Source organism: Leopardus geoffroyi, chromosome E1, assembly GCF_018350155.1.
Source record: "Leopardus geoffroyi isolate Oge1 chromosome E1, O.geoffroyi_Oge1_pat1.0, whole genome shotgun sequence".
Taxonomy (NCBI): Eukaryota; Metazoa; Chordata; class Mammalia; order Carnivora; family Felidae; genus Leopardus; species Leopardus geoffroyi.
In genome coordinates, this window is record NC_059330.1 from 11,486,684 (window position 1) to 11,498,748 (window position 12,065).

At 61.5% G+C, this 12,065-nt stretch overlaps 1 protein-coding gene across 3 annotated transcripts in view; it reads right to left on the reverse strand.

The window, feature by feature from the left end:
• Positions 1 to 12,065, reverse strand: part of RAI1 (retinoic acid induced 1) — a 121,078-nt gene that overhangs the window by 16,540 nt on the left and 92,473 nt on the right. Inside the window, exon 1 of one of the 3 annotated variants that reach the window (XM_045487609.1) lies at positions 10,516 to 10,634. The exons of 1 other annotated variant lie outside the window; for it this stretch is intronic. The gene's annotated coding sequence lies outside the window, so the exon portion shown is untranslated. Of the gene's footprint in view, positions 1 to 563; positions 2,390 to 10,515; positions 10,635 to 12,065 lie in introns of those variants that run through there. One more of the 3 variants, XM_045487608.1, reaches the window with a different exon arrangement.

Sequence of the window (12,065 nt, forward strand, 5' to 3'; positions counted from 1 at the left end):
CTCCCGCCCTGCCCTCTCCCCGCAGCTCTTAACGGTCTCCCCTTTGCCTGAGCCTCCCCACCAGCTGTGCACATATTGACAACTTCTGTGTCAGGGAGGTGTGCTCTGTAATTCCCGCTCCGACATCGCCCGCTGCCAGCTGAGCCTTGCCAAGGATGGCCACCGCTGCGGGAGGCGCCACCCCACCCTGCTCCCAGCCAGCTCCTCCCCTCCACGCCCCCCACCCCCAGCACTCCCAGTGCTTCCCTGCTGGCGTAAGTAAAATCGTTTAGCAGAGCAATCCCACTCCCCTGTCCCCTCCCCCCCCCCCCCCCCCCCCCCCCGGCCCGGGGCCGCCTGGGTCCTGCAATCCAGTCCCAGCGCGGCAGTGTTCAAGCGTGACCCAGCCATGCAGGGACCAAGGAAGGTTTGCCCCTGCCCAGAGAAGCTACTCACCAAGGCCTGTGGAGAGAGAGAGAGAGAGAGAGAGAGAGAGCGCGCGCACGCACACACACACACACACACACACACAGACAGACGCACAGAGGCGCGCGCACAGCCCGCACGCGCGTGCACACACACACCTCCTCTATCACTGCCATGCCATCTGGAATCTGTCTGTTCCTTCTAGCAGACGTCGATTAGGGGCTGTGGAGCCATTGTAGGCATAAAACGTCCCCTTCTCTGACTCCCAGTAACGCAGGACAGCGGCACCTGCCTCCTGTTTTTGATATCATAGGTGCGTAAACAGATTACGTGGCCCAGAGTGAGGGAGTGCATGCTAATGGGGGACACAGCCGCAGTCCCTTGGCCACGGAGGAGCGCCCCACAGCTGGGTGTGACGCAGCCCCAGCCCTCCTGGTCGGCCCCTCCCGTCTCCGACTCTACAGGGTCAGGATCAGGGCACACCAGGCCAAGAGCCCATCTGGTTACTATTTTAGGGGCTCGCGCCCCTGGTGAGGTCTAACCAGCCCCAAAGCAGGATCTTGGATCAGGAAATGACCCCAGAGAAGGAGTGGGCCCTTCAGGGCAGACCAACCGGAGTCACAAACACAGGCTGGCCCAAAGCATCCAGGCTAACGGTGCCCCTAACTGACCGGGGGCCGGGTCACCCCAGCAGACCCTCAAAGGAGGGAGGGATGGAGACAGGAGCAAGGAACGTTCCAGGCTCAAGAGAAATCACATCAAGGAGTCCGGCGTTCAGCCAGAGGCCCAGGGGGGGTCAGGATTTAACCCACAACTGTGCCGCTGGTGGGTGAGCCAAGAGGCAGACAGAAAGGCCCAGGCCCCCAGAGGGGCACCAGGGACTTTCCAGTTCCCAGCCGTTCATTCCCAACACCGAAAGAGGAAGGGGTGGCCTGCCGGGGGCCACAAGCTCCCAGAGTTATAGGAGGGACCAGAGATGAAAAAGAGACACAGAGGAGAGATGGACGGACGGACGGATGTGCGCAGATGTGAGAACGAGGAGAGAGAGTGATGAGGAGTGGGGGATGGGGGCTCCCCCAGGAGGTCCAGCTCACTCCTCAGCTCTTCCCCTGGATCCCACTCAGATTCCTTTCTCAGTGCTGGGGCCCGGGGAGGGGCTCCATCCGGCTGAGCAGGGCCAGTCTGGGGCTGCCAGAAGCCCCCGGGAGCCCTGTTAGCACGGCCCAGGCCCACCTCCCCTGACCTCGGCAGTCAGCCGGCCCTGACTCGGGGACAGAAGGCCCTGGCTGCAGACGGGACCAGTGTCCCACAAGGCAAGCCCCTTCCCACCGGGCCCATCAAAGCCAGCAGGCCCCTGGCAAACACAGCCCTGCTCCTTCCCTCCCGCCTCTCCCTGGATTTATCACAGGCACCCCAACAAGGAAAAACGCGCCCGCCCTTCTGACCCACTTCAATCCCATCCCTGGCGGCTGGGATCAAACGTTACAGGGGGTGCCTGCTGTGACACGCCAACCCAGAGGAGCGGGAGGCATCGCTTGGCCCCGTGCCTCCTGACCTGACCTTCCAGAGAAGGCTGCCGGGCGGGCGGCCCCCTCCCATGCTCGGGCACAGGAAATGAGCAGGCACGCAACCGGCTGGCAGCAGCCGTCACTTTTATTCGGGTGTCACTGGCTGGCAGGCAGTGGCGAGGAAGGCCCGCTCCCGAGGACATCCTACAGCGCTCTGCCTCCCCGGCCTGTGTTTATGAGCCCGAAACGCGCAAACCCAGGACCACTCTGGAGGCTGCGCCTCGTATATCTGCACAAATTACATTTCGGCTTTTATTAGTCCCAGATCGCTCCCATTTCCTGCTGAGTGTCCTGTGGATATCATTAACATTTCTACAGCTTTTTTATTTTTTTATTTTTTATTTTTCTTCACATTCTCCAAAATGCATTACCAGAAACATTACTTAAAAAGAGAGAGTACTAGGACCAGTGTCCCCCCCCCCCCACCCCTTCCTTTAATCAGTCCAGCTGCTGCGTCTTTTAATTTAGCCGAGCCGTATTAAAGGCGGGTTTCCCAATACACGAGCAGCTGGATGCGGTGAAAGCATCTATCTCTAAGAAAAGACAGTTCAATTAAAATACGAGAAGCCCAGTGCCTGATGGAGAACGCAGGCAAAAATGCTCACCCCAACACCACCCTCCAACCCCAGGCGGCGGGAGGGGGAGAGGGAGGGCTGCGGGAACAAAGGCACGGCATCAAAGCCGATGCCGATGCCGGTCTCGGTCTCTCTGAGCCAACAAGGTCCGCTGGATCTGCCAGGAGAAAATGGGGCTCTGGCTCTTTAAGAGCTGCCTCAGGCCTGCCACGGGCTCTGTTGTTATTAATTATTATGATTATGATTACTTTTCAAGAGCACTAGGAAAGGACAAGGAGGGGGAGAGAGGCAGGCGGCAGGCAGGGGTGGGTGGCACCAGGAGGGGGGGCAGAGAGAGGCCCCTTTGGCAGAGAGATGGTGACCTCTGAACCCACCCGGGGAGGGCAAGAGGGGACAATGGGGGGAGCAGCCTGGGGCGTTCGGCCTCTGTAGGTTCAGCAGGAGGGAGAAGGGGTGGGGGTTGAGGGAGGGCACCCCCCTAACACATCCTCATGGGGCTCCCTCTGGGCCAGCCCAGCCTCCCCATCCTCGCCTCCCCCACCTGCTTCTTGTGGACACTTGGTCAAGGCCTGATCTCTGAAGTTCTCGAGGGGAAGGTCAGTCTTGAGTGTCCTCTAGGCACCAGACCGCAATGCTTATGACATAAGTCCCTTATAACAACTCCTGGAAGTTGGTTTCCCCGGCCACTGGACTGAGCGTGTCAGGGACAGGCATGCTCTCGAGGCCACACACAGCACAAAGCTGGTTCAAGGACCCGGCCCTTGCAGCCAGTGCCCCAGGACTTCCTTTAGCACAGCAATGGGCCTCACTGCTCCTCCCCGCTCCATTTCCATAGCCATGAAACTGGAGGGGTGGGGGGAGATGAGCCCAGGCCTCTCCGCTCCCCGCCAAAGGCACTATAGGTCCAAGGGCGCAGGGGCATCCTTTGGCCCTGCGTGCTTAGTCTGTGCAGGTTTGCTCAGTGCATGCTTTGACCATTCTGCCCTTCTAGAGAAAAGGGTGAGGTTCAGAGGGCAAGAGACCTACCTTCGAGCCCACCCACAGCGAAGTTCCCTTTGTGGGATGCCTGCAGCGGCAGCTGCGACCAGACCAAGGGTGCACGTCCCCTCCCCTGGACCCCACACCAAGAACTCCCACCTAGAGGAAGACATCTCGGAGTGTGACAGCAAGAAGGTGCTGCAAGGGAAGGGCAGCGGTCCCCTCTGCAGCATGTGAGGCCCTGGAAACCAGGGCAGGACCCCCCTTTTATTCAGGGAGCCAGACCCACCTTAGGGAGGTCCACTCATGAGCAGTGGTGCTCACTGGCCTCCCACTATCACCATGGTAACTGCTGTCCCTGGGCCCACAGCCCCTCCAGTTCCCCAGGGCAGTGCCCCTGGTCAGGGACACGGGCACAGTGTGGGCCAGAGCGGCCACAGCCCCCACAGGGGACCTGATGGAACCCAGCTGGGAGGCTGTGGCTGGAGGTTTTCCTGAGAGCGAGGGGTGGTGGGAGAAGGGAAGGGTGGGGAGATGGAGAGGAAGAGAGAGGAAGGAAAGGAGAGAGAGAAGGAAGCTTTCTGTTTCCCAGCAGCGGCTCTGAGGCCACTGGTTCCATCCCACCCACTTATCCAAGGTTGTTTTATGACCCGGTTTCCTGATTTGTAGCTGCAGGGGAAAAATGTAAAAACCCAACCCACTCAAGGCCTGGGAACTAGGAAGGAGGAAGTTACCTGGGTCAAGAGGCTGGGGATGGGGCCGGGGGGGGGGGGGGTGTCCAGGGAGGAGTGAAGAATGTAGGACCACCTCAAGCCTCCCCATCTGCGGTGGGTAATGAATACTAAATATGAAGCCTTGATTAAAATGATAAATCACTAGCCAGGTTTCCTGCTGTCCTGTGGGGTCTATCTTGAATACTAAGGGCCTGGCTTGAACAGGGGAAGGGACGAGCTCCCGAGGAGCACACAAGACAAACAGCCCAGTCCCTGCAGGCCCCTGGGACAGGTTAGGGTCCTCGGGCCCAGGGGCTCGTTGGGAGGGAGGGACTGGAGCCAGCTGGGAGAGCCCTGCCTGGGGCACAGGGGAACGATCCTGGGGCATAAAGAATCCCAGAGAACAAGGCAGCCCCACCTCAAAGGATGGTCTCTCGAGACCACCTCATGTGGGCGCCCCCCCCCCCCCACACGTGGCATGCACCCCTTCTCATGGTGGGCATCCACGTGTGCTCTTGGAAGAACCCAATCCCCCATACCCCTCTACAGGCCTTGGGTGGGAGGAGCTGGGGGCTGGAGGTCCTGAATATTAGGCAAGAAGGACAAGAAACTGGAAGGCTGCCTCAGCATGCTCTCCAGACATCAGGCGGGTCCCCAGCCAGGCTCTGTAGCTGCGACTAGGAGCCCCCGGTGAGGCGGGGATCTCGGGGCTCTTTGGAGGAGGTCTGAATAGGGAGCAGAGACTTCTGGACACTCCAGACGTTTGAAAAGCCTTCCCTCAAAGCCCACGGATGCGGTCTATTTCAAGGACCCAGCTGCGGAGGCCCCAGAGACCCTCCTAAGGCACTCGAATATCTCGTCCTCAGGGTCTAACCCACCAGGAGGTCGCCCCACCCGGCCCTGGGGCACAGGCAGGGTGTGTGAAGTGTGCTAACTCCTGGAAGCTCCAGGCCCAGCTAGGAAGCCACACCACCATTTCCAGGAGGAGTCACCGCGAGAGTCCCACGGCCCAGCGACTGGGCAGCAGAAGCCAGATCTCAACTTGGGTGCCTGACTTCTAAAGCTGAGCCCCGCTCCGCACCCGCACCCACACCCCACTGCCCCATGGTGTGGTTTCTGGGATGCGGTGGCCAGCAGGCCCACAGATCTGGGCCGTCGGGGGTGGGGGGGCACGGTCCAGGTGTGGTGAAGGGGCAGATGGCCAGCCAGCCCTCCCCCACTGGGAGCTGTGGGGGTAGCAAGAAGGGATTCAGCAGCAGCTGTGCCCTTGGTACGCCAGAGCCCCCCTGGGGTGGGGAGGGCTCAACTATTCTCAGCTCCGTACTTACCAGTCTCTTGTGGACAGTAATTGTTTTTACATCATTTTATTCACCATTCAAGAAAAACAAAATCACCACCTCTCCCCATCGTCAAAATGAGGACCAGAAAAACAGGAGGTATTGACTGCTGAGATGCAAACAGCTAAGAGGCCTGGGGTCTGGTGGCCCGCACATTCAGGGACCCACAGGGGGTCGGTCTCCCAGTCTGCTCTGCTAGCCTCTCTACCAAACCCCCAGAAGTCCCTGGTCTTGTAGGCAACTGCACAGTGTGGATATGACATTGGATCTGTGTGTCTGCTGGCTTTGAGGGGAGGCAAAGGTGGCGAGCGAGAGCCCAACCTCTCACCCCAGCTTGTCCCATGTGCCCCAAGGGACCATCACTTCCCTGCGGAAGCGGAAGCACCAAGGCCCCAAGCCAGTGGCCTGTGCCGCTGTGGACTCTGTGGCTTTGGGCAAACCTTTTCGCCTCCCCGGGCCTCAGGGCCTTTGCACTGGCTGTTTCATCTGCTAGGAATACCATTACGATATCTACATAGCTTGCTCCTCCACTCTAAGCCTTTGCTCAGGTCACCCTCCCCGGTACCCCTCTCTGACCGCTGTGCTTGGAAGAGCACCCCTTGCGCTCCTCCTCCCCTGCTTCTATCAAGTGTTCCCCTCCTTTTAGTACACCATGAGGCTGGCGGGCTTTATGACTGGTCTCTCCTCTTAGAACTACAGTTCCGTGAGAGCAGGCATTTTGGCCGGTTTTGTTCGCAGCTACATCCCCGTATCCCAGAACAATAAATATTTGTTGAACGAATAATGTGTAAATGTGACATTAACTCTAGAAAATATCCAGAACAAGCAGTCGATGGCAAAACGAATGCCGGGGTGGGGGGTGGGGGGCGGGGGGCGGGGGGCGGGGCACGGGAGGCTTATCGCCACAACTCCTCATTCATTTGACAAAGAACGATCTCCTTCGGGCCTGGTAGGCGATGCCCGTGAGTGAAGTGAGCAGGTGGGGATGGAGGCAAACTAAGGGTCCTGGTCCCAAAGCGAGGGGGAGCCCCACTGAACTCCAGAGCTTCTGAGTTGTATTTCACATACATATGCATTTAAAGGGAAGTCTCGCCTTTTAATATATGCCATCAACCAAGTAAAAAGTCTTAACACCCGGAGTTCAGGAGAAGCCATGTGGGCTGATACCATCACAAGCTCCCAGGGGTCAAACGCTGTGTAACTGATGCACAGAGAGCTTTGCTAGGGCAGAGCCAGGGCCTTCTTGGGAGAATTTGGGCACCTCGCACATGCTCAATGGCACGCGCAGGAGCTGAGTGTGAAGGAATGAGAACAGGAGGAGCACCCAGAACCTTCCCTGGCCCCTGGGAGAAGTCCTGAGACCAGCACGAACCAGCGATGTCGTGGAGTAGCAGGGTAGAGCTGAGGAGCGCTGGAAAGGAGGTGCAGAGCCGTGGGGGAGCTGAGGCCCCAGGGGTGCTAACAACCTTCAGGGCATATTCCACCCCAGGCACCAAATGAGGAGGCCTTGCTGCCCGCCACCCCCCCCCCCCCCTTGCTGGGTCCCTGCGGGGTTCCCTGGTGGCACTTATCACAGTGGCAATTACATAATTAATGGTGTAATGAGCTGTGTTACATGTGCCTCCCTCACCAGAATGCAGCCTGATGAGGGCAGGGGCTTCTTCATCTGTTTGGTCCTAAGCCCTAATCGTGGAGACTGTCCCGAGTGGGTGCCAATTAAACATTGCCTGGACAGACGGGCAGATGGGATGGGTGAGGGGCTCGGCTCTGGGCTGAGTGCATTAGCCATCCTCACCACAGCTCTAAAGGACGCTGCCCAAAGAGAAGCCTGATGATGACAGGCCTGAAGGCCAGCCAGGACACGTGCAATAGCCAGCCAGGAAGGAAAGACAAAGCTCTGTACTCCAGACCTGGGTCACAGCCCCTCCCCTCTCGGGGCAGGTCCTTTTTGGCTCAGCTTACCGTGAGGTGGGGGAGAGCTGGGTGCTGAGGATCCAGAGGAAAAAGCAGCAGGGCCCCTGCCCTCCTGAGGCCAACAGACCCTCAGGAGGCTGCGCGGTGGAGAGTGGAGGTTGTCAGGGGAGGCTGGAAGGAAGGGGCCATTATGTGAGAAAGGGTGAGGGCCCACCAGATGGAAGGAACGGCCTGAATGAGGCTGGAGGCAGGACTGAGCAAGTGTGGCCACTACCATGATCTCCCCTCCTCCCCCTCAGGTGGCCTGGCTGCCACAGCCAATGGTCAAATGCCCTCTGTTCTCATGGCTCCAATCCCTGGCAATCCTGCAAAGTCACCCCGATTTGTTAGCTGCCGATATGGCTGCTGGGGGAGGGGGGGTGGCGGACACTCTCCCACGTGCCTTTGGGGTCCAAGCTGGAGAGGGGTCTCTGGCTTGTTTCTGACCTGGTGCTGCCTACCTCTGCCTCCCGCCAACAAGGCCAGCTGCTAGCAGCAGTGAGCCACCAGAAGCCACTCTCCACAGAGCACATTCTAGGTCAAACTCCCCCCTCATTTTGCAGAAGGATTAACAGAAGCCCAGAGAGGGCCAGTGACTCGTCCAAGAGGTCCAGCAGGGTTGAGATCCCTCTACAGCTCTGTGCCCCTTGGTCAACCAGAAAATGAACTCAGAGCTGGAAGCCAAAAAGAGGAGGGGTCAAGGTCTTGCAGCTGGACACCCCAGAGGAGCCAGGGAATGCGCCCCCCTCCCCCGCCTTTCCCAGCCTGGGCGGGAACCACCTCTCCCTTCCCTGCCTTTGACACCCCCTCTCCGCAGCATCCCACAGTCAGCATCCCAGTCGGGGAGGCTCAGCAAACCAGCCCCTCCCAGCCCCGTTCCACCTGGGGGAGCCAGGGAATTGGCGCCCCCCCTCCCCCCAGCCCCCAGGGGAGGAAGCCGCCTGTCAGGCCGCCACGGCGTGTCAAATCCTCTTGCTGCCTAATTGTGAGACGGCGGCGTTTAAAGAAACGCTTTTCTGGCCGCCTGCCACACCGCAAACTGCTTGGTATAATTTTATTATTAAGGAGAGAGAAAAAAAGGGAGGGGGTTGGGAGGGAGGGAGGGAGGAGGGAGAGGGAGAGGGAGAGAGGGAGAGGGAGAGAGAGAGAGAGAGAGAGAGAGAGAGAGAGAGAGAGAGAGAGAGAGAGAGAGAGAGAAAGGGAGAGAGGAGGAAATTGCTTAGTCCAAGTCAGCTGGTGGAGTATTCTGCTCAATGTGAAAGCGGGGACGGCTTTCCAGTTGGCAAGCTGACTTCGTTAATTGCGCATTCAGTCTCTACTTAGGGTAATTGAAACGAAGCGGGGCCCAGGTCTGACAATTAGGGTCTGCGACTAGGCCATTAACCCTTTCTGCATCCGCCCCCCACTCCCGATGGATAGCACGCACCCACTCCAAGTGGGGGTGGGTCACCGGGCACCCCCCGCGAGGACCCATTCCGAGGCTGGGGGGCAGGGAGCCGCGCAAGGCGGCGCATACCGCGGCAGGGGGGCTGCTGGGCGGGCGCCCCAGCGCGAGCAGGGTTAACGCGGTGCCGAGAGTCCGGGAGCTCGGCTACGGCCGAGCTGGGGATGGGGGAGCCGCGCTGGGTGTGTGGGGGTTGTTTGCGGCCTCGCCGCCCCTCTGCAACAGATGTTTCAGCCGTGTAAGACAAAGGCAGAGCGCCTGCTGCTGCCGGGAGAAAATCCGCAGGACTCCCTCAGGGGCAGGTAAAATTTCACCTTCTATTTGTGTTCCCCCCTCACACCCCCGCTCGCCCCCGCCCGGTTTCCCGGCCTCTGCGCCAATCCGGAAAGCGCCACCAAAGACGCCGCGCCGCCTCCTCCGCAGCCCAACCCGCTGACCCCAGCAAGGTCACGGCGACCTCGGGCTCCGCCAGCAGCGCGCCCGCCAGTCGTCCGCCGGCGAGGGGTGCCTCTCCGCGCCCGGCCCCCCTCTCGGGGCGCCCCCCGTCCGCGATCCGCGGTAACTGGAGGCACCGGGCGCGAGAGGAAGGGGGCGCTGCACTCGCCACGAGGCGGAGGCGGCGCTGGACGCTCCGCGCCTCCCTCCTGCCAGCGCTGGGACCCCGGGGGGCTCTGCACCCCCCCCCCCAGCCCCCATCATTCATCTCCCTGATTCCCGCTGTATCCGCCCTCGGAAGTCAGCCGAGTGAAGCAGCTGTTCCTTGCACACTCCACTTGACCAAAGATGATGATAAATGAGGCCCGGGCTGCGTCGGGGACGCGGCGGCGGCCGCGAGGGGCGCGCAGGGCGGGGCGTACGGCCCACCGCCCCCTCCCCGCGCCTCGGAAAGGGCGAGGACGCGGAGGACAGAGGCCGAGAGGCACAATCAAAGGGCCGCGCTTCCCTCCCGGCGCCCCGCGCAGCCCCCGCACCCGGCTGCCAGAAGGCGGCGGGCGGAGGTGCGCCCGGAACGCCGGGGCCGAGGCGGAGACCTCTTCCTAGCGGCCCGCGCCGCAGCCCCGCCCCCGCCCTGCCCCCTCCCTCCCCACCTCTTCCCCTAAGGCCGCGGTCCCCGCGGCGCCCTCGTCCCCCACCCCCCCACCCACCCCGGTGCCTCAAACCTATTAACGCTCGTAAATAATGAATAATGGAGCGCTTCCCTCCAGCCGCGCAGGCTGCGGGCGGGGGCCACCGCCAGCTGCGCCCGGGCCTGGGGAGGGGGCGCCCCCCGGCCGGGTGCAGGGGGCCCGGGCGCGCGGCCCCGCACACGTGCAGCCGCGGCGCGCAGGCGGGCACCCCGCCCCGCGGAGGAGGGGGAATCCCGCGCTGCCCTCCCCAACGCCACCTCCCCTGGAGTCCTCTGGCACCGAACGAGGCGAGAGAGCGCGCGCGAGCTTCCCAGCCGGAGAGGGTTATTTTTAACCTGCCCCCCTTTCTATATCTGCCTCTCGGGTTTGCGCGCCCGCCCGCCCGCTCCACCAGCCGAGGACGCGGGCTCCTCACCTCGCTCGGCGGCTCCGGCCTCTGAGCGCCTCCCCCGGCCCGCGGCCCCCGCCCCTGCGCGGGCATCGCGCGGCTAAATCTCAGCCTGGAAAGGACCGATTAGGAGCCGCGTGCCTTTCTGCGAAATATTGGAACCGGGTGGGGTGGGGGCGGGGAGCCCGGCGCTCTCGTCCCCTCGCCTCCCTCCCTGCTTGCCGTGACTGCGAGAGGCGGCTCCGGCGCTCCCTCCGCAAAACAGGGGGCGGCCAGGCCGGGGCGCCGAGCCCCCCTTCGCTTTTCGCCCTTCACTCCTCAACGCCCACCCTTCAGTCATCGACAAAGCTGGAGCTTCTAACACACCGACCCTCCGGCAGCGGCGGCGCCAAGTGGGGTGCTGCCTCCCCCCATCTCAGCCTCCTCCCTGAGCCACTCCAAACAAACACACCATTTAAACAGCAGCGGGTTTGCACACCAACTTCAAGGCGGACCCCGCCCGTGCCCGTGCCCAAGGCGCACCGGGGGGGCCTCTTTCCCCAGCCTGTCTCCCTCCTCTCGGGCTTTGGCCCCCGTAAGGCCCCCTTTCGCCCCTCCCTCCCACTCCCTTCCCCGTCGCGCCCAGCAGCCCAGACCCCTACCCCCACCCCCCTTCCTCTGGGGGAATGAGGCAGCAGGAAGTTCACGTCCATTCCCATTACCTTGCTCTCCAAAAGGCCACCCACCCAAACCCCAGCCTGTCCTTACCCCCAAGGGAGGGGGCAGTAGAAGAGCTGGCTGAGCTCAGAACCCCCCTCCAGGCTTTGACTGGATCAGGCACTTGACATTTTCCAGACTCTGCTCACGCCCAATCCTGGAGACCCACAGGCACAGGGCCCCCTAAGGACCCCCTCCTGAATGAGGTGGGGTAAAAGACAGCCGCTGCAAAATACAGGGGAAAACTGTGGAGGAAGTGGTGGGCTGAGAAGGAGGGAAAAGGGCGTTCCAGCGGCAAGGAGCTGCCTGGCTTAGTGGCAAGAAAGAACACAGCGTATTTGGGAATCTGAGCCGGATTTCTCTCCCCAGCTTAGCTGGAAGGTGGGGGAGGGTCCGGCCCCCACCCCATGGGAGCAGCCTCTGGCCAGGATTATGGTAAGCCTGGCAGGCCTGGGGGGGGGGGGGTGGGCGGCAGCGGGCAGAGGGTGTAAAGATGCATGTGGACTACAGATGTGAGGACAGCAGGTGCCACTGGGCTTATCTGATGACACCTTTGGGCCAGTAGCTGCTGCTGGGGGGCCCAGCCTGCCCTGGAGGTGAGAGAGAGGCGGCAGGAGAGAGAGGGTCCCTTAGCGCAAGCAGGACCTGGCAGGGCAGAGTGGGCTTCTTAAGGGGCTTCTCCCCCCAGCCAGCCTGGATACTGAGCCCGGGGCCACCCTCAGATCTAGAAAGTTCTCAGTAACCTCCGACTGTCAGCTGGGGTGTAACAGCAGCGGCATCAGACGGCATGCTGTCTGGCCCCCTCCTATGGCCAAGGTGCCTTGATAGATTTTACTTCTAACCCTCAAATTGCCCTTCTAGGAGGTGACGTCACCTCTCAT